Here is a 19,620-nt window from a genome sequence, read left to right on the forward strand (position 1 = left end):
AGTTCAAACACACATACTCACACACACAGACTACCTAATAAAATAAAACAGAGTTAAGAAACTAAAGTGATTTTATTTTCTCTTTAATTTCTGCATTTTCACAATTTCATTTTGTTTTAAAATTATCATTTTTTTTCTCAATACAAAAACAAAAATCAACAGCCCACCCATCCTTAGGTGGCCAATGTTAATAGATTGGTATGTACATCTTTATCCTTTTTATTTCAAAGTTTTTTGGAGGGGAGTCACTGTTGTCTTTGCAAAAAGGAGATTATAATATGAACATTTCTTTGCATCTTGATTTTCATTCTTTACCATACATCCTGGTCCTTTCTCCAGAGCAACAGATATTCTTAATTTGTTCTTTTTTGTTGGTGCACATCCCACAGAATGGGTTAACCACAGTGAAGTCAACCTTTCAGTTACTGACAGGCATTCAAGTTCTTTTAAATCTGTAGTGCTCTAACCTACTAGACTTGTTTTATTTATCATTTATTTTAGACAAAGTATTTGAAATATTAAAAAAGAGAGATGAAAAAGATAATTATACTGTAAACTCAAGAAACACTCTACTACATTATAATACAAAGTCAAAGACACTGAATGAGCAGATGGATGAATGTATGAAAATGTTACCTGGGGGTGTGACTCCATACCATTTCCGTCTTGCAGGAATGATCTTGTCATTGCAGGCTCTGTGTCCCAATGCACCCTGCAGTCAGAAGCCAGGCCTTTCTTCCCTGGCTCCTCTGAAGCGCTGAGCACAGCCCTGCTGAGGGCAGGCGGCCCCAGGCCCACACACTCCAGGGTGCTCTAACAGTTTCTTCTGGAAATAGCAGTTTGGACTACAGAATGAAATTTTTCTATGTATACAATGTTATAAAACGGTATGTTCTCATGCCAGCCCATGAACTCTTATTTTAACCCATAATGAAGGTGAACTATATACTTACAATATTATAGTTTCTTATTGTTTCTCTGCGAAAAAATGTTTTGAATTCCAAATGAGGATCTAGGTGCAGGCAACCGTCCTCTACTGTGTGTGAGAGAGAGCGAAAGAGCTCGCGTGAGTGCCTGCAATCCTTTCCTTCGCTGCCCTCAAATGAGATGTTCTTCGCTTTCCCCTGCTGCTGATCTGGCTGCATATGGAAATTGAGCAGGCAAAACAGGCCATATGATGAATAAATATGAAAATGCCAGAAAGAAAAAGAACACTAAATTTAACAAAGAAGTTTGGTATTTTTCTTAGAGTCCTCATTCATTTTTGAGACCTAAGAATTTGAGTTTGATTGCTAAAAACTGAAATTTAATGTGAGTGAAATGAAATTTACCATTAGAAAAGATTCTTTTGTTGTTATAGATTTCTTTGAATTCTTAATCTTTTTCAAATAGCATATTTAAAACATGTTTGTCAAAGCAAAATATTATTTAAATATTAATTGTGGTCATGGAATGTATCATTTATTAATAGCTATCGAGGGGGACATAGGTTAGTTTGTATGGGTTATTTTCACATTTTGGGAGCATTGATTCCCAGGAAGTTTGTTCTTATATGTTATATATTCCTTTGGAGAGTCAATATTTGAACTGCTAAGATAAAAACAAATGGTTTTGAAAACCATTTTGATAAAATTAAAGATTAGGAGAAACTATGTAGCATTGTATGAAAAATGATCTTCTATGTAACTTGAAGATATATAGATTTAAAAATTCTTAAAAGATACTAGTTTAAGATATCTTGAATGTATTAATCAGTACTTTCTTTTTTGAAGCACTATGGAAAAATCAGCTAAACATTACTGGTGATTTGTTTAATATATAAAAACTCATAAGTGTATGAGGAAATACATTTTTGAAATCACCTATAAAATTATTTATATTTTTATATTAATAAAAATAAAACCTATTCTTAAAAATGTTACTTTTTCAATAGGAAACAAAATCTCCCATAGTTGCATCACTCAAAGACAACCACTGTGAATGTTTTGATGTACTTGCCTTTGATTTTATGTATATGACCATCTTTGTGGTGGTCATACTATGCTTAGAAAACTTTATTTTCCTTTTACCCTCAATGTATAGCTAAATATTTCCCACCGGCATAAAGTTCAAAATAAGCAAAAATGTCAACAAATAAAAAAGTGTATATGTGGCAAGATATTTAAAAGCATTGTGAGCCATGACAGAGTCAGAGATAATGTTTCTTCAGTTTCTCAATCGGAAAAAAGCTTTGTCAGAAAGTATTATAGAAGCATGACATCAACCACATACATTGTGAAACAACTGGACATAATTCTGTTGGTTCTACATCATTGAAAAGACAAAAAGTCCTCATCAAGATAGGAAATAAAAACAATGAAAGATGGGGACAATTTGAGCATAACCCAATTGATGATGGAACTATAACGCTGGTATCTCTCAAGTGGCTGGCTCTGCCTGGCTAGCCAACGTGAGCTTCCCCCGCCATGTTGACACCTGCACAGCCTGATGGTTCTCAGTGTACATATTTCTTTCTCTCCTTCAATCTTACGGTGTTTCAATCCTGGTTGGCAGTGTTTTCTTTCTTATCGCCAATTATCTGAAAATGAAGTAAAACTAACAGTTGTTATTCGTGGCTTTGATATTTTTTCTTTTTTTTTCAAGCAACAGAATCTTTTTCCCAAATGGCATCCTACTTAGAATTTCAATATGTAAAGCAGAAAAAAGTAGACCTTCTTTGGCTGAAAAGGTGTAGTCCCTAAAATCAGTATCTACAGTTCCAGGTTAAAAAGACATGCCATGGGCTGTTTAACACATTGACTGCCACGTGAGTTGTATTTAACTCACTCCAGTTTTGATCCCGGGGCTTTATCAAGCAAAACCCTGTAGTTTGTGAAAATCGTACTTGTTGACTTGTTGATGTTCTTATTGGTACAATTAATACTGACAATTTAATTCTAAAAATGTGAATTGCATTGCATATAACTCATGCACAGAAAACAATAAAAAGTAACAAATTAGAAAGGATCGTTTTGTTCTAATAAAACAGTATGGCCCCAGGGAAAATTTTTTTTTCTAGTGTGGCAATCAATGTGTTAAACCAATATTTACTTAGAAATTACAAAACATTTGAGGCAAATCATTAAGTTTTACTTATGCTGATTGTTTTGCCAACAAAAATTCAGTTTTGCAAAAAATATTTATCATACAAGGAGTTTCTTATGGAAAAGAATCTGAAAATTTTTGGAATCAACAAAGTTAATTACATTTGAAACCATTACAATTTTGAAATGAATGCTGATTTTGTGGTGACCCAATCTTTGAAAATTATTACTGTTTACTCAAAACAGAACGAGGAAAATAGTGTGTGCCTGAAATCCACAGTTGAATAGCCTTCTTTTTTTTTTTTTTTTGGTAAAAGGTCATTAATCAACTTTATTTACTTATCGAGACGAAAATCGGAGAGTTAAAGGGAATAAATATTTTGACTTAGGAATTCAAAAGTAGAGTAAAAAAGACTGAATTATTTCAGATCATAAATATGTTGTGTTTCTCAGTAAATTCATCATGCAATAGACTGAGAGGGCAATGAAAGAACTGTTGCAAATTCCTTTGGGAAATCAACAAATTAAGAAATCCTTGTGTTTCATTGATGTTAAAGAGACAACTGGGAAATGTATAATTTGATCTTTTAAAACCACATGTCACTCTTGTTTAGAACCCTTTGAAATGTCCCCCTTACTCCTAGAATAAAATGCAAACCCCCCAATCTGGCCTTTGCCACCTGTCCACCACAGCCATATCCTTCTTTCCTTCACAACTCTAAGTCACACTCACTTTCTGCCAGTTCCCAGAATACGCCAGACCCTTTGTGCTTCTCAGGACCTCTGTCGCAGCTATTCCCTCAGCTTGGTGCTTCTTCGCACAATTGGTACCTGTCGTGGGTTCAGTTGTCTCCCTCCCCACAAATTCACGTTGAAATCCTAACCCCTAGTAGCTCAGAAGTGACCTTATTTAGAAATAGGGTAGTTGGAGAAGTAATTAGTTAAGATGAGGTCATACTACAGTAGGGTGGACTCCTAATCCAATATGACCAATGTAAGTGTCCGTATAAAAAGGGGACATCTGGACACAGGCACATACAGGGAGAATGGCATGTGAGCATGGAGGCAGGGATCAGGGTGATGCATTTCTCAAGATTGCTGGAAAGCTACCAGAAGCCAGGAGGCATGAAACAGTCTCCCCCACAGACTTAGAAGGAACCAACCCTGTGGTCACCTTAATCTCAGACTTCCAGCCTCCAACTGGGCAACAGTAGATTTCTGTCATTTAAGCCCTAGCAAACCATGCAGGATCTTCTCACTCTTCACATCTTGGCTTAAATCTCATTTCCTCAGAGGATGCCTCCTTGACCACCGAGATGGCACAGTATTTCCTATGAAAGCTCGTGTTTATTTCCTTCAGTGCAGTGGACAGATCTGTAACTACTGCACTGGTTTGCTGGCTTATTTGCCTGGCGCCCTCCCCTTCCCCGGAGCGTCACTTGCGTGGGGGCAGGGGTCTGGTCTGGTGCCTGCTGTCTTCCCAGCAGCTAGCAGAGTCTGGAGCATCACGCACTCCATGAACATGGACGGGAGATGTCACCCAGCTGCGTCCAAGGTGAATGAGGCAGTGAGTAGAGAGAGGCAGAGAGCGATGTATGTGAACTGCCATGCACATTATGGGTTTAGTGGAGATGAATTTTGTCGAGAAAGTGAGAGAATTTAAAAAGTCCTTTCAATCCATTGTTTTATGACACTCTTCTTTCTGACTGGCAAAGTTCCAAACATTTTCAAATAGTATAAAGGTGTATGATTCCAAATGCTATAAAGTTTGAGGAGGCAGAAAATACACTGAATGTCATCAAACTTCATACACTGTGACTTTGGAGCTTACTGAGAAATAGTGAAAGTTGTAGCAAATGGGCAAAGGGCCTATATAGACATTTTTCCATATAAGGTGTACAAAGTACTCAACAGGTATACAAAAAAGTGCTCAACATCACTGATCATCAGAGAAATGCAAATCAAAAACACAATGAGATATCACCTCATACCTGTTAGCATGGCTAGTATCAAAAAGACAAGAGATAGATGTTGGTGAGGGTGTGGGGAGAAGGGAACCCTTGCACGCTGTTTGTGGGACTGTCTATTGGTACAGCCATTATGGAAAACCGTATGGAGTTTCCTCAAAAAATTAAAAATGGAACTGCTGTGTGATCCAGCAATCTCACTTCTGGGTATACCTCTAAAAAAATGGGCTTTCCCTGGAGCCAGCCGTGGGGAATGGAAAGACGTGGGTTAGTGCTTAAGATTTCTGGGTCCTGCTGTTGTGCTGGAATGTCTGGCGTGTTCGTTTCCACAGGAAACGTGAGGCATCAGTATGGATAAAACTCCTTGCTGAGACCACAAGGGTATGGTTCAATTATTTGCCATAGACAGTAGCACATGAGGGGAAAAAAAAATAAATAAAAAATAAAATAATGAAATCAGTATCTTGAGATATCTGTACTCCATATTCACTGCAGCATTATTCACAATAGCCAAGATATGGAAACAACCTAAGTGTCCATAAAAGGTGAATGGATAAAGAAATTGTGGTACATGTATACAATGGAATATTATTCAGCCATAAAAAGAGAAGAAAATCCTGTCATTTGTAACAACGTGGATGAACCCAGAGGACATTATGCTAAGTAAAATAAGCCAGATACAGAAAAACAAATATTGTATGATCTCACTTAGATGTGGAATCCAAAAATGTCAAACTCATAGAAGCAGAAAGTAGAACAGTGGCTGCCAGGGGTTGGGGGCAGGATGGGGAGATGTTGGAAAACAGGTATAAACTTTCAGTTATTAGATGAACAATTTCTGGGGATCTAATGTACAGAAGGGGTGGTAATGGATGTGTTAATTAATTTGATTGTGGTAATAATTACAAAATGTAAGTGTATCAAATCATCATGTTGTTCACTTGGGATATATTTAGTCTTTATTTGACAATTAAATACTTTAAAATAAGAAAACAAATAGAAACACTATTAATAAATTTCTTCAAATATGCAGATGGCCAGAGAAACAAGTAGTTTTCTGAATTTAGGTTACAAATTTGAAATTTATCTCTTTCAAATCTCTTCAATACCCAAAACTATCACAGTGATTCTTTCTAAAGAACTTCAAGGCAAAACTATAAGCACTTTTTCCATCTGCCTTTAAAGGTAAAAGGACTACTTTGTAGTTTGTTACCATAGAGAAATAATGAATATACCATAACCATTTGGGAAATTACTCCAAAAAACAATTCATGAAGTTTTCAAAGTTGAAAACACAGGACAAGAAAAACTGACACACACACACACACACACACACACACACAAATAAAGAAATCTTGGAAATTTTAGAGAGTATGTTTTCCCTTTCCTCATCAGAACAGGACAAAATAAATATTTATTACTAAGGACTGGGCAATATATTACTCAATTTAAATTCATGATTTTCAGAGAACAACTGTGACAAAATGACCCTTATTTTGGAGTTCCTAGTAAAACAGAAGGAACCATTACATGAAGTAATGGTCAAAAATGCTCAAGGATTTCTCTAGCTTGATGCCAATGATGTTTGAACTTTGACTGAAGGCTTTTTCGACTTCATCACAGTTTTACTGCCTCAACGAAAATTGAACTTGGCTCTATGTTTATTCAATTTAGACTTCACAGTAATGTTCTTTGCAATGCAGGACTATTATCTATGGCTTTGTATTGGCCAACTGCTCTGGCAAGTGTGGAACTCTTGTTTTCCATGATTTTATAACCTCGTGAATTACAGCACCACAGAATGGAGACTCAGAGGCCAGGACAGAAGTGGTGCCAGTGACACCCTGGAGAAAACTGGAGCATCAGCTGACAGACACGAGGGCCCCCTGATTTAATCACAGCTATAAATACACTTCAGTTAGTATGCTATCATAGTGTACATTCCTAACTTTAATGTACAGTTCTAAAGGCCGTGATTATAGATGGAGATGATGCTGGTGCCATTACTGGGATGCTACGATGGAAATTAGCACATCAACTTACTAGACAGTAAGAAAACTTCCTGGAGGCAGAGACTTTCATCCATTTGGTTCACTGCTGTATCCCCAGTGCTGACAAACTTTCCTGAGCACTCAACAAATGTTTGTGACTTGAATGATTATTTTATGAAACATCTCTCATTTATTAGAAAAATAAATTAAAAACTCATTTGAAAGGGATTAAGTCTGAACATATCTTTAAATTTTTTCCTTAGTTAAGATCCACTCATGGAGAGATGCAGTACGCCCACGTTCAAGTAATCATTGTCCTCCCCTGACTCCCCTGAAAAGAAATCGGTCCTAATGCATCCAGGTAGACCTTTTAGGAAGTCCCATTCCACAGGTGGCATATAAACATGCTTCACCCATGAGATCACTCTACTTGCACTTTACAAGACTGCTCAAACAACAGTTTTTCTATCAGACTAAGATGTTTGGTCAGATTTTCTTGGTATAGCAAAGGTTACTTTTACATAGACTTCCCAAAAGGTTGTATTTTGCTATACTGATCCATTTTCCGCAGAGATCTATAACTATATGCATCTCATCAAAAGGCTAAGAAATACTTCTTGACGTGTATCAGTACCATGTGGATGTTTTGGGTCATATTTACATTTTTGGTTTGCAGTGATATGCAGTCAAGGGCATAAGACCAGAGTGAAATTCATTCTATGTTTTATGAGTTTAGGGGCCTGGAAAATTAGAAGCAATTCCCATACTTCAGGGAGCTCCAGGGGCTCAGGAAAGCAGGGAGTCTATGATACCTGGGGAGGGGGGCGGGGAGCAATACAGGGTTGTGGGAAAGATGTTATGAGTTTACTTTTGGACATGTATAATTTGTTGCACCTGAGGAGTGTCTAGGAGTTAATGTGTCCAGAGCTATCAGAAGTTACAGATTTTGGAGGCATCACCAAAGAGTAATATTTGACGCTTTGGGCGTGGATGAGAGCACCCAAAGAGAAAGCATGTTGAATGAGAAAATAAGAGGGTTGAGAATAGAATGCCTGGAAACACCATAATTTAGGGGGCTGGCAGCAGAAGAGAAGCCAGCCAAGAACTAGAATAGGACAGAAGGCTGTCACATGGGCATCGCCGAGAGCCGGCAGCACAGTCAGCATTTTTAAATGACACAGAGAGACAGAGTAGAAGAGGATTGCAAACGGCTCTTTAGAAAAATTACTAGAAGGAAATACATAAAATATCCACAGGTATATTCCTGACTGTTGAGATATCAGGGGGCTTGTTTTCTTCTTTCAACTTTCCTGTATTTTCCAAATTCTGTACGATAAATATGGGTTGCATTTACATTAAAAAGCTATTAAGATCTAAAACAAAGGCTCTGATCAAGTCTAAAATATGAGAACTTGAAGAAAAGAGCACATAATTATTAATTCACAAATATTTGAGTGCCTTTGTGCCGGGCACCATGCTAAGTAAGGACAAAACAATGAACAAGTGGACGGCTCTGTTGCTTTACAAAAAGGAATGGAAGCTGGTTTGGCAGAGGAGGGCTGCAGGGCTTGTGGGGCAGAGATGAGGCTGGAAAAGTCGTTTGCTGCCAGATTACAATGGACTTTATGTGTCTTGTCAAATAATATGGCCTTTATTCTGAAGTCTACAGAGAGGCTTTTGAGGGGCAGTTAGGATTGGAGCTGTGCTTTACCTGAAGTTAATTTTCTACTGAACTTGGGCAGTAGTGTGGCTGCTGGCCTGGGAGAATCCAAGGCAGGAGACAGGGAGCAGTTAGCAGGCAACCAGGGATGGGCCAGGTCCAGAGATAGTCGGGAGTAGCATCAGTAAGTCAGTAGGATACAACTGATTGGATGTATGCTGTAGGGATGTATGACCAATAAATAAATAAATAAGGCAACAACAAACTTCTCTCCCCCCAACGCCCAGGACCATAATTAGGGCAGTGTCCTTTTCTGAAACAATTTTCCTTGGGAATTCAAGATCAGAATCACAACAGTCTGGAGCAAGTGAGTTTCCAGTGCTAGCCTCATGCATGGCAATAGAAGATGCAGGGTAGAGGTTTGTGGGTCGGCCCTGTCTGACTCCCCTGAAATCACACCACTGAGGCAGCTGCCTTTCACAGACACAAGGAAGGCGGCATTAGCTGGTCTCACTAGACATAATTTCTTTCACTTCTGGGGCCTGTGAGTAGAGGCTGCTGAAGTGAGAGCAGAGTCCCATATGGGCAATGAGGGAGAAGTTCAAGGTGACACCTTGTGTTCCTTCCTTCTCCATTCCTCTTTCTACTCCAGGGATAGTAAAGGAGGACAATTGTTTTGGTACAGAAGAAAAAAAGTAAAAGAAAAAGAATGACTATTGAGTTTTTAACTTGGATCCTGTAGTTTGTATCCAGTTACTCTGATTGCTTGCTTATAGGACAAAAGAAAGTGACTGGCTGTGTCACTATTATAACAGAGGGGATAAGGTGTGTGTATGAGATCTATTTCTGAGACCACAGCCACAAAACAGAATCCTAAACTCTCAGCTATTTCCTTACTACGTATGTATATTTCGATACTTTTCTTTTTCCAGTCCACAGAATTCAACATTTCTGTGACAAACAGGGGTGTTGGAGTTATTTTTTAGGCAAATGTTTACATATAAACCGTTATGGTTTCCCAGGAAGGGACTTTCTCTGTTGGATAGAGAAGTTTGGGAGAAGACTGATGAAACTGCATGTGGGGAAGAACCATTTAACTAAATGGGAATCTCTACTTTTAAGGCAAGGGACCAAAAAGGGGTAGGTCCCAAGGAAGTTGTATGCCTTGCTGCACCTGTCACGGCGCTGTACCTTATGCATTCTCTCACTTATCTCAACTTCACTGCAATGTGGAAAACCAAGGCCTTCGGTTTCAGTTGCACACTGAGGGCAAGGATGCCCAGCTAGTAAGTTAAGGAGGCCAAATCTGAACTTGGCTGGAAGTGCTACAGTATCAAGCCTCTCTCCAGGACCAGCCAGACCAAGATGTCTTTAAGAAAAAGCAACTCACATCCTTGCCCATCTCACCCTGCAGTGAGGGAACTTATGTTGGACAGGCGAGAACTACTCTTGCAGTGTTTGGCTGTGACTTACAAGGGACAGGCCTTCCTTATCGTCCTCGCTCCTAAACCGAGCGCCAAGTGGTGTCAGGGAGGGTAGCAGCCCATGAAATGGTTACACCCTCAACCACTGATTAGATTCCAAATAATGCCGTCTTTTCGATTGGTTGTTCCTTTCACTCCTTCGAGGTGTGAGCAGTGTTGCAACATGAATTTTCATTCACTCTGAAAACAGCGGTTCTCAACACCACTTCCATCTATCTGCCCTCCTCACTGGATGGGACGCCCTCCTAGTCCCTACGTCGCAACCTTCAGGTAACCCTCAGGACGGAGCGCCTGGCCCCGCTCTCCCCACTGCCGCCACCAGCCTCCGGCCTGAGCCGCAGCCTGCGCCCCGCCGCCCCCAGGACCCCACTCGGGTGTGCGCGCGACGAAGGGGAGAGCTCCTGCGCGCGAGCCACAGACTCACGAGCTGCCGCTTGTTGCTCCTGCCGCCGCGACGTGGGGAAGTGAAAATGAAATTGACTTTTCCGAGACATGATGAAAGCGGCGCTGCCTGCCAATGAACAGCGGCGGCGAACTTCCGCACCTCCCGGCCCGGCCGCTCGCACCCTCCCTCCGCCTCCACCTCCCGGTTGCACAAGCTTGAAACAAACACTGGGGAGGAAGGGCGGAGGGAGGAGGGCGGAGAGGGGAGGCGAGGGAGGGAGCGAGGCCGGGAGGAGGGCGGGGGGTGGGGGGATTTCCATCCTCAGCTCTTCGCAGTTTCCTCTCCTTGTTTTGCTTTCGATCTGGACTGTTCTCAGGCAAGCCGGGGAGTAACTTTTAGTTTTGCTCCTGCGATTATTCAACTGACGGGCTTTCGTTTCCATTTCACACACCCTAGCAACACTTATACCTTGCGGAATTGTATTGGTAGCGTGAAAAAAGCACACTGAGAGGTAACATTTTTCAAATAATAGTTGTGACTGTGCGTGTGTTTCTCTGGAGGGCATGTTTATGGGGGCTGGAGGGGCTGTGTGTGTATGCGTGTCCTGATGCTTTGACACGGTGTTTTGCAGACGGAAAATGCCGGGGTTCATAAATATTAATACCGATTTTTGGAGGAACAGTCTGCGCGATTATGGATCATCTGATTTTAGGGGAAGCAGGTTCTGCTGCTGTTGCTGCTGCTACAGGGGCTGCTGAGGCTGCGAGGAGGAGGAGGTGGAGGAGGAGGAGGAGGTAGAGAGGGAGGAGGAGGAGGAGGTTGGTGGAGGTTTAATTTCACTTTTGGATTCGCAGATGCGGAGAGGTGGCTCCATGGACACAGACCTGCTCAGTGTGATTCTGCGCCCCAGGTGTTGTGTGTGGGGGTGCAGGTCCTCTGGAGTCGGGCCTCATTTAAAACAAAATTATCCTGTGTATGTGTGTGTGTGTGCACGTGTGTGTGTACAGCCACCGCCGCCGGCAGATCCGGAGGGGAGCGGGTCCTTGTCGGTGCCCGGCGGCGGCGCCTCTCCGCGGGCAGCCTCCAGCCACACCGAGCAGGCACCCGCCGTCCGCCTGGCTGCCCGCGCCCTGGCCCGGAGGGCGCCTCCCGCCGCGGCCAAGGAAACTTGATGGGGCGCCCCGCGGCAGTCCCAGGGCTCGCCCGCCACCGGGCTAGGGGTAGGGTCGCGGGCGTCCGGTGCCAGCGGCCGGGGCCGGAGGGCGGGCTCGGAGCGCGGCAGGGCGCCGGGCCTGGCCGACGCGCCCCGCTTCCTGGGGGCTGGGCCGCCGCCGCCGCTCGGAAGGGACGCAGCGTCCTACTTCCCGCCGGCCGGCGCCCGGCCTGGCCCCGGGGCTTTGTCATTGCACTTGTCCGGGCGCGCGAGGGGCTCGGGCGGCGCTTCCCGGTAGGGCGCCGCGCCCAGGGGTCATCTGCCCAGGCCGCGGCCTAGCGCCGTGCGCCCCCGGGTCCCCGCAGGCGCCCCCGGGCCGGCCTCGCGCGCTGGGCCTGACCCGCCTCGGCTACGGAGCGGGCGAGGTGGGGGCGGGGAGCCTCCGGGGACAGAGCGGCGCCCCGCGGGCAGGCATGGGGGCCGGCGTCCCTCGGGGTCCAGGGGCGCGGGCTGCGGCGGGGTGGGGACGTGAGTGCCCGCCCCGTGCCCTTCGACCCGGCTCTGGGCGCCGGGTGACAGTCGCCGGCTGGCCGAACATGGTTGGTGCAAAGCCGCGGCCGCCACTTCCTTTCCGCCCCGCCGGCCGGGCTCGCCCACCGAGTGAAGCCGGCCGCGGCCAATCGCGGCGCCCGCCCGCTCCCGGTGGCTCGGCCGGGGGGCCGGCGCCCGGGAGGGCTCGGCGAGCCTGGCCAAGTTGGAAGGGCTTCGGGTGAAACTCATCCCCTTCCCCAGGCGCACTGGCAACTCCCTCTGCCCCCGGCCCTTAGAAGGGGGGCGGGGAGGGAACGAGGCTGGCAGCCCGAGCGGGGCGCAACGCCCGGGTCGGTCGGCGTAGGCAGGACCCTTGGTGAACGGCTGCACATGTGACCCCTGGGACTGGTAGTCCAGGTGGCCACATACTAGCGGGGTGGCTTTCACTCGTTTCTAACCCGTTAGTGTTTGAAACTTGGGGACATATTACCTACCCCCTCCCTCTTCAGTCTCCTCCCTCTAGCTGCTCCTTGTCCTTGGTTATGGAGTAAGAAAACGCCGAGTCTTTCTAAATGAGGAAAAGTGGTGCTGGCATTTGTCTCCTGCCACTGGCCTCCCTGTGGCAGCGACTCGGTCTGCTTTTGATGAATGGCCAGGCAGCGGGGAGGATAGTTAGATTTCCTGTTGTGGATTTTCAGGAATCACCAAGGCTGCTGTCAAGCCTGCACTCATTTATTAGTTTTCAGATCGCCTGCAAGTAACGTTGGAACTTAGCTGGCTGCACTTTCTGGTGCTTCAGGGCAGGTGCAGACAGGGGCTGGGGTAAGGCTGAGGTGGTGCATGGTCTTGATGCTGGACAGATGCTGGCTCCCTTTCCAGGCCCCAGGGTGATCCTGTTTAACTTTCTCACGCACCCAGATTCAGGATTCACTGATTTTTCCCAACCCTTCTTTGTTCTTCTTTTGGGGGAAAATAGAGACCTAAAAAGTCCTGGACAAACTTGTTTTTTCTGAGGCAACTTTAACAGATGGAATATTTGGGACCTAAACTGGCATCTCCAGGGGCAACCTTGGAGCATCTATTGATTGATATGGCAAAGTCCAGAATTTCACTGTAATTAGTGAATGATTAGAATTTATAACTTAACCTGTTGTGTAAGAAGTTAGCTTTTGGCCTCTTGACTTAGATCCAAGAGTTCTTGTATGTTATGATTTGTAACTGCTTCTTAAAATTAAACATTTACATATTTCATTCTCAATGAGTTTTTTTTTCTGTTGACCTGTAAAAGTTAGGGATAATTCCACATGTATCAGACTTACCTGTAAAAATGTCATCATAATCAGAAGTAAGGATTTGTAGTCAGATTGGAACCAAATTGTGGCAAACAAGTGGTTACTATTAAAGTAATGACAGGTCTGAACCATGGTCCCACTTTTTTCTTTTTCTGCTTTCTGAAATACTTTAATAGGCAAATATTCAATATACTGGAGCTAAACATGTTTAAACTTAGTAGTGGCAATTTGAAACTTTGGACGTTCAACATTTGATGTGTATCAGTTTTCTTATGTTGTTAAGGATATTGTATTTTTATTCTTAACATTATCTAGTATAAACTCTGTTGTTTTTAGAGCATTTCCACATACTTTCCTTTTGATAATGAGCAGAACACTGACCTGTATGTAAATAGGGTATCTGGGTCATGATTCCCTTATGTGCCTTATACCAAAAAGGGCTTAAAGTAGACAAGGGAATTTATTTATATATTTAATAAATATTTGTAGAACACTTACCATGTGCTTGGCCCAGTGCTAGGCTCTGAGTATTCAACTGACAACAAGAAAGACAACCTGTTTACACTCAGGGTTGCATTCTCTTTGGTGAACTGATAATAAACAATAAAAAATAAATACAGTAGTTACCTTTTGGGGTTAGTTCTGTGGAAGGTAATAATACTTAACTGTATATCTCGTAGGATTGCTTTTATGAACAATTGAGATACTGTGTATGAAAGAACAGTTACATAAATTACAGCAATCTACAAATGCGTAAGGCATTAACTTCCAAAATTCTGTCAGATTATTATTAACGTAAAGAAGCTAGGGAAACTCGCCTGGATTACACCCTATCTTTCTCTTATAGAATTTCCCACAAGAGGGGATTTTATTTTTGAGTATACAAATAATGGTAAGGAATTAAACATTGAATAACTTTTATGTAAAATATCAAGAAAATATTTAGCAATGAAATCTAATATTGTCATTGAATTTTTTCCTGTCAGAAGGAAAGTTAGGTGGTATCCATGGAGACCAAATGATATGAAAATAACAGTGATTGGACCAATGTATTTTTCCTCTTTATATCAGATAAGAAAATCTTCCCAGGCCTCACTGTGCTTTAGTCTGAATTGTCTTCACTATAGTATCAGACTCTTCAATTCATAATTATTTCTTACTGCAGGTGTGCCCTTGGCTGACTTCAGTATTTTACTCTGCCATCTTTAAAGGGACTCGGTTCACATGCATTTATTGAATGCTTACTGTGTGCCCAACACTATATATGTGAGGAAAACATGTGAGAACATATGTGAAAGTAAATATAATTGATAGTATATATGTATAATATATAAAATACATAAAATAATATGTAAAAATAAAATAAATTGCTGTGAAATATCGGTTATTATTAATAAAATTCTGTTCTTCTTTCCATCTGTATGGGACACCATGTTCCTTCCTACATAGGGGTAGAAAGCCAGGATTTTCCACCTCTTTCTGCACTATTGGTGCCCCACTTTTGGCCTGAGTGTGGTCAATATTTGGTATGTAATGCCAGCTTAATGCACAGTGGGCTGGGTAGAAGGGTGGCTCTGGTGGTGGGGGTGGCTGATGGAAAAGAGGGTGAGGAGGTTTAATTAAACTTTATCGACAAAGAACGATTAGCAATGTATAAGGTCCAGATTTTAAACCTGAAGCCAGTATTTTTTATAAAGTTCCAAGGGAAACACACAGCCAGGAAACCCAGCCCACAGGTGTGTGATGCTGGGCGGTAGCCCTGTCCCGGGACTTCGTCTGGTCCCGTTCAGAGCAAGCAGCAGGCCTGTGGTCTCTGGCATTTCCCTTCAATGATCCCTTAAAAATGATCTTCCCCCTCATAAGCTCCATCTTTTGACAAACTGTCTCTGAAACAAATTGTGTTTATTTAGGAAGATTTCATGTGCCCATTTTTATTTCTCAGAAACACATAAGACTTCCAGTCAGAACTCCTGATTGACTTGAGAAAACTAGTATCATCATATCTAGTGGGTCTCAGTCTAGCTGAAAGTACACACACTTTGTGTGTTAGATAGCCTGGGCAGCGCTCTGTGAGATAAACTCACAATCCTGTTGGGCTTCCCAAGGGACTGAAACTAGCCAAGGACCCTCCATCCGTAACTTAGTTCTGCTAGGGACCCAGGGACCCCATGCAATTATTTTAAATGGATAGTTTTGTTAAATGTAGTAACATATGCAATTATTTTCTTAAATGCACATAAACATTGTGCCATTATTTTACTTACTTATTAAATATTTGTTGACACCCAGCTACGTACGTGACTCTAGTGGACGGTGCAGGAACTTAGATGCCCAGAGTTGACTTTTAGCTCTGCCATCACTTCCCCCTTTGGGGCCTTAGTTTTCACATCTTAAAATGTGGTTAGATAGTTCTGTCATCCTTAGGGGATGGGACCTAGGTGTGTTATCAAAATCACCTGGGAGCAGGGACTTTCAGAAACACGTAGGGCCCTATGTTTAGAGACTGTCTGCAGCTTTTCCTCTCCTGGCCCCTCCTGCCCCATAGGAAGCCTCCTTGTCACACTGTGTGCTGGATGCCTGTCCCCCACTGCCTTCAGGTGTGTGAGCAAAGGCCTAGAACCACTGACTCAAGGATCTCCTCCCAGGGCAGAATCTTTGATCTTTCCCTGGGCTCAGAGGCCGTGCTGGGCAGGAAAGCAAAAGCTGGAGCCTGCTTCCGCATTACAAACAGTGCTTTGAACAGGGGGCCTGTGCTCACCTCTGTTGGCTCTGCCCAAGTTGACCTTGCTTGTCATACAGAAATGGTATTTGTGTTATGGTTGTGTTGAATTTTCCACTTTGAAGAGGCAAGAAGGACTTCCTTTTATGAGTTTCTTTCTTTGTCCAGGAAGGCCATAGAGAGTTACAGGTTTTGTTTCGTTTGTTTTGTTTTGCTTTACTTTGTTTTGTTTCTGTTTTGGCTCATTGTCCCTTTTATCAGTTCAGTATTCAGCTCTGATAAGCAGGAAAGAGCTAGAGTTGAGCAAAGAATGTTTCCCTATGAGAAACAGAAGGCTCCTGAGGCTTTTTTCTGATGATAGAGTCTGAGTATTTTTATCTCAAGGGCAAGACCAATTTAGTTCAACAAAATATCTTAATTTAGGATTTTATATGATAAAAGCCTGTCCAGTGTTCCTTAAATAAAAATTTTTGAAAGTTAACTACTTGTTATGTAATCTTTGTAAATCCTTTCTTTTCAGGCGTGCTTAATAATCTGTTGCTGTTTAATAGCATTTGATACTTGCACACCTAATGTGATCAAAGGAAAGATGAGTTTACATTTTAATTTGTTCTTATTGAGTTTATGAGTGTCAGGGTTTTGGAAGATCCAAAGAAGTACTTTGTGGGTGGACTATGCCATCCTGACCCCACAAGCTTAGAATCCTACTGGTTTTCCCATTTCATGTGGTTGACCTTCTGAGGAGAAACTGCATACCAGTTGCTTTATTTCAAGTAATGCCTACCTTGTTATTTTTGAAAGAGGGTTTTTTTTTTCTTCTTCTTCCTCTAGATTTATTGAAGAAGATGAGAAAAATTATGCTGGTGATAGGGTATGCGGGGTATAAGATAGGAATGGGAGGGTGTTGGAAAGTGAGAGTTGGGGCGTGGGGTGATGACAAAGGAAAATACAAGTTGGGAGTAGAAGAGTGCCTCCTGAACTCTTGCATGGGAGAGAGAGAAGAGGTAATTAGGCAGGTAGATTTTCTCCCTTTGCACAGATGTCATTGAAAGTTTTGGAGGAGGTGTGGGGAGCAAGTTGGTTGTCAGTTAATAGTAACTTAAGGACCAGTTGCAAGATTGGAGGACCCTCTGTTTCTGACTCTGGGGTTAGACCTTTTTATCCCTGGGATAATCAAGTGCGATGGGAAACCTGCTAGGCATCAGCTGACTTTATACAGGGAGACACGAAACTGTGAGCGTTGTCACTTGGGCATGGTTGAAGCTACTCAGAGGTACAGTCATGTACTGTGTAATGACGTTTTGGTCAATGATGGGCTGCATATGCGATGGTGATCCCATAAGACTGTAACACTGCATTTTTACCATACCTTTTCTGTATTTAGATACGCAGATGCACATTGTGTTACAGTTGTCCACAGCCTACGGTGTTCAGTACAGTAACATGCTGTACAGGTTTGTAGGAGCAGTAGAGGGTACTACCTAGTCTAGGCGTGTAGTAGCTGTACCATCTAGGTTTGTGTAAGTGCACTCTGTGACGTTGCCACAATGACAGACTTGCTTAACGATGCGTTTCTCAGAATTTATGGCTGCGCTGGTTTGAAGTGCTGTTTGAGGATGGAGGAATTGGCACCCACTGTGTGAGGCCCCAAACTCAATCTAAAATTGCCTTTGGAGGCAGCCCTGGGCTCCCACAGGAAGATACATGTCGATAAAATTTATCAGAAATACTGTAATAGCTGCCTTGGGCCTGCCTCCTGTTAAGTCTTCCTTGGTGAGGGTTTTTTAAAAGAATTAAAAAAATTTTTTTTTCGTTTGTTTTAACAAGGAAAATCCTTTGTAATGTTTTCCAGGGCACTACAATTTTTGAACATTACATACAGGAAAATATTATATGGAGGAAAAGTCACTTTACAAGCCTTTAGATGAAGCCTTTTCTATTTTAATGAATGTGAAGTATAAGGAAGTGTTTGCTATAACAAAGTTTCACTGAACTGTATTATTGGAATAAACTGCAGTTACTTTGGACTTTCAGCTTTAATCTTGTGAGGAATATATTTCTAAATACCTTTGGCAGGACATTTGAGGTTTATTTCTTTTCCAGTATGGATTTTAACTCAAAAGGCCCGGCCAAGTTCACATTTGTGGTATTCTGCAGGTTAATTAAAAGTAAACAAATTGACAATATATCAAATGAGCGGTACAGACATTTCCATTCAATTATTTTTCTTTTTTCTTGGAGTTTGCAGCTTTTTTTAAAATTTCAAAGTATTAAGGGGGTACAAATGTTTTTGTTGCATGGATAGCTTTTATAATGCTTCAGTCAGGGCTATTAGTGTGCCCACCACCCGAATAGTGTTCATTGTACCTGCTGGGTGGGGTTTTACCCCTTCCATCCTCCCTCCTCCCCCTTCTTGATTTCTCATGACTTTCACTTCTCTCTGTGCCCATTTGTGCCCACTGATTAGTTCCAAAAACAAACATGTGGTGTGTTTGTTTTTCCATTCCTGAGCTACTTTATGGTCTCCACTTCCATCTGAATTGCTACAAAAGACATTAATTTATTCCTTTTTTTGGCTGAGTAGTACTCCATGGTATACATATACCACATTTTGTTAATCCACTCATGAATTGATGAGCACTTAGGTTGATTACACATCTTTTCAATTGTGAATTATGCTGCAATAAGCATTCAAGTGCAGGTGTCCTTTTGATAAAATGACTTCTTTTCCTTTGGGTTCTACCCAGTAGTGGGATTGCTGGATCGAATGGTAGGTCTACTTTTAGTTCTTTGAGGAATCTCCATACTGTTTTCCACAGAGGTTGTACTAATTTGCAGTCCCACCAACATAGTATAAGCATTCCTTTCTCTCTGCATCCATGCCATCTATTGTTTTTTGACTTTTTGATAGCCATTCTGACAGGGGTAAGGTGATATCTCATTGTGATTTAAATTTACATTTCCCTGATGATTAGTGATGTTGAGCATTTTGTTCACATGTCTTGGCCATTTGTCTATCTTCTTTAGAAAAACTTATGTTCATGTCTTTTGCCCACTTTTTAATGTTTTTTTTTTTTCTCTTGCTGATTTGTTTGAGTTCTTTGTAGATTCTGGATATTAGCCCTTTAATGGATGTATAATTTTAATTTTTAAAAATTGATACATAATTGATATATTGTATACATATTTTTAGGGTACATGTGATAATTTAATACGTTCACATAATTTGTGAAGATCAAATCAGTGTAATTGGGATATTCAGATTGTAGGGGGTAACTGTGGAATCAGGAAGATAGAATGGGTTAACACTGTGTTTCCTGAAGAAAGACACAGATGGCCCAGGTGAAGGTTGACG

The 19,620-nt window shown here is 42.2% G+C and overlaps 1 protein-coding gene and 1 long non-coding RNA gene across 9 annotated transcripts in view; one reads left to right on the forward strand and one right to left on the reverse strand.

The window, feature by feature from the left end:
* IRF2 (interferon regulatory factor 2) overlaps positions 1 to 19,620 on the forward strand; it is a 126,484-nt gene that overhangs the window by 40,532 nt on the left and 66,332 nt on the right. For 2 of the 8 annotated variants that reach the window (XM_045552423.1, XM_045552421.1), the window contains exon 1: positions 10,901 to 11,081. The exons of 4 other annotated variants lie outside the window; for them this stretch is intronic. The gene's annotated coding sequence lies outside the window, so the exon portion shown is untranslated. Of the gene's footprint in view, positions 1 to 10,884; positions 11,082 to 11,429; positions 11,481 to 19,620 lie in introns of those variants that run through there. 2 more of the 8 variants (XM_045552420.1, XM_045552428.1) reach the window with 2 other exon arrangements.
* Positions 1,910 to 10,676, reverse strand: LOC123638648. The gene is made up of 3 exons (XR_006735416.1): positions 10,610 to 10,676; positions 8,753 to 8,919; positions 1,910 to 2,578 (listed from the first exon to the last, which is right to left on the reverse strand). It is a non-coding gene; the product is annotated as an uncharacterized LOC123638648 (long non-coding RNA).

This window comes from Lemur catta, chromosome 5 (assembly GCF_020740605.2).
Source record: "Lemur catta isolate mLemCat1 chromosome 5, mLemCat1.pri, whole genome shotgun sequence".
Taxonomy (NCBI): Eukaryota; Metazoa; Chordata; class Mammalia; order Primates; family Lemuridae; genus Lemur; species Lemur catta.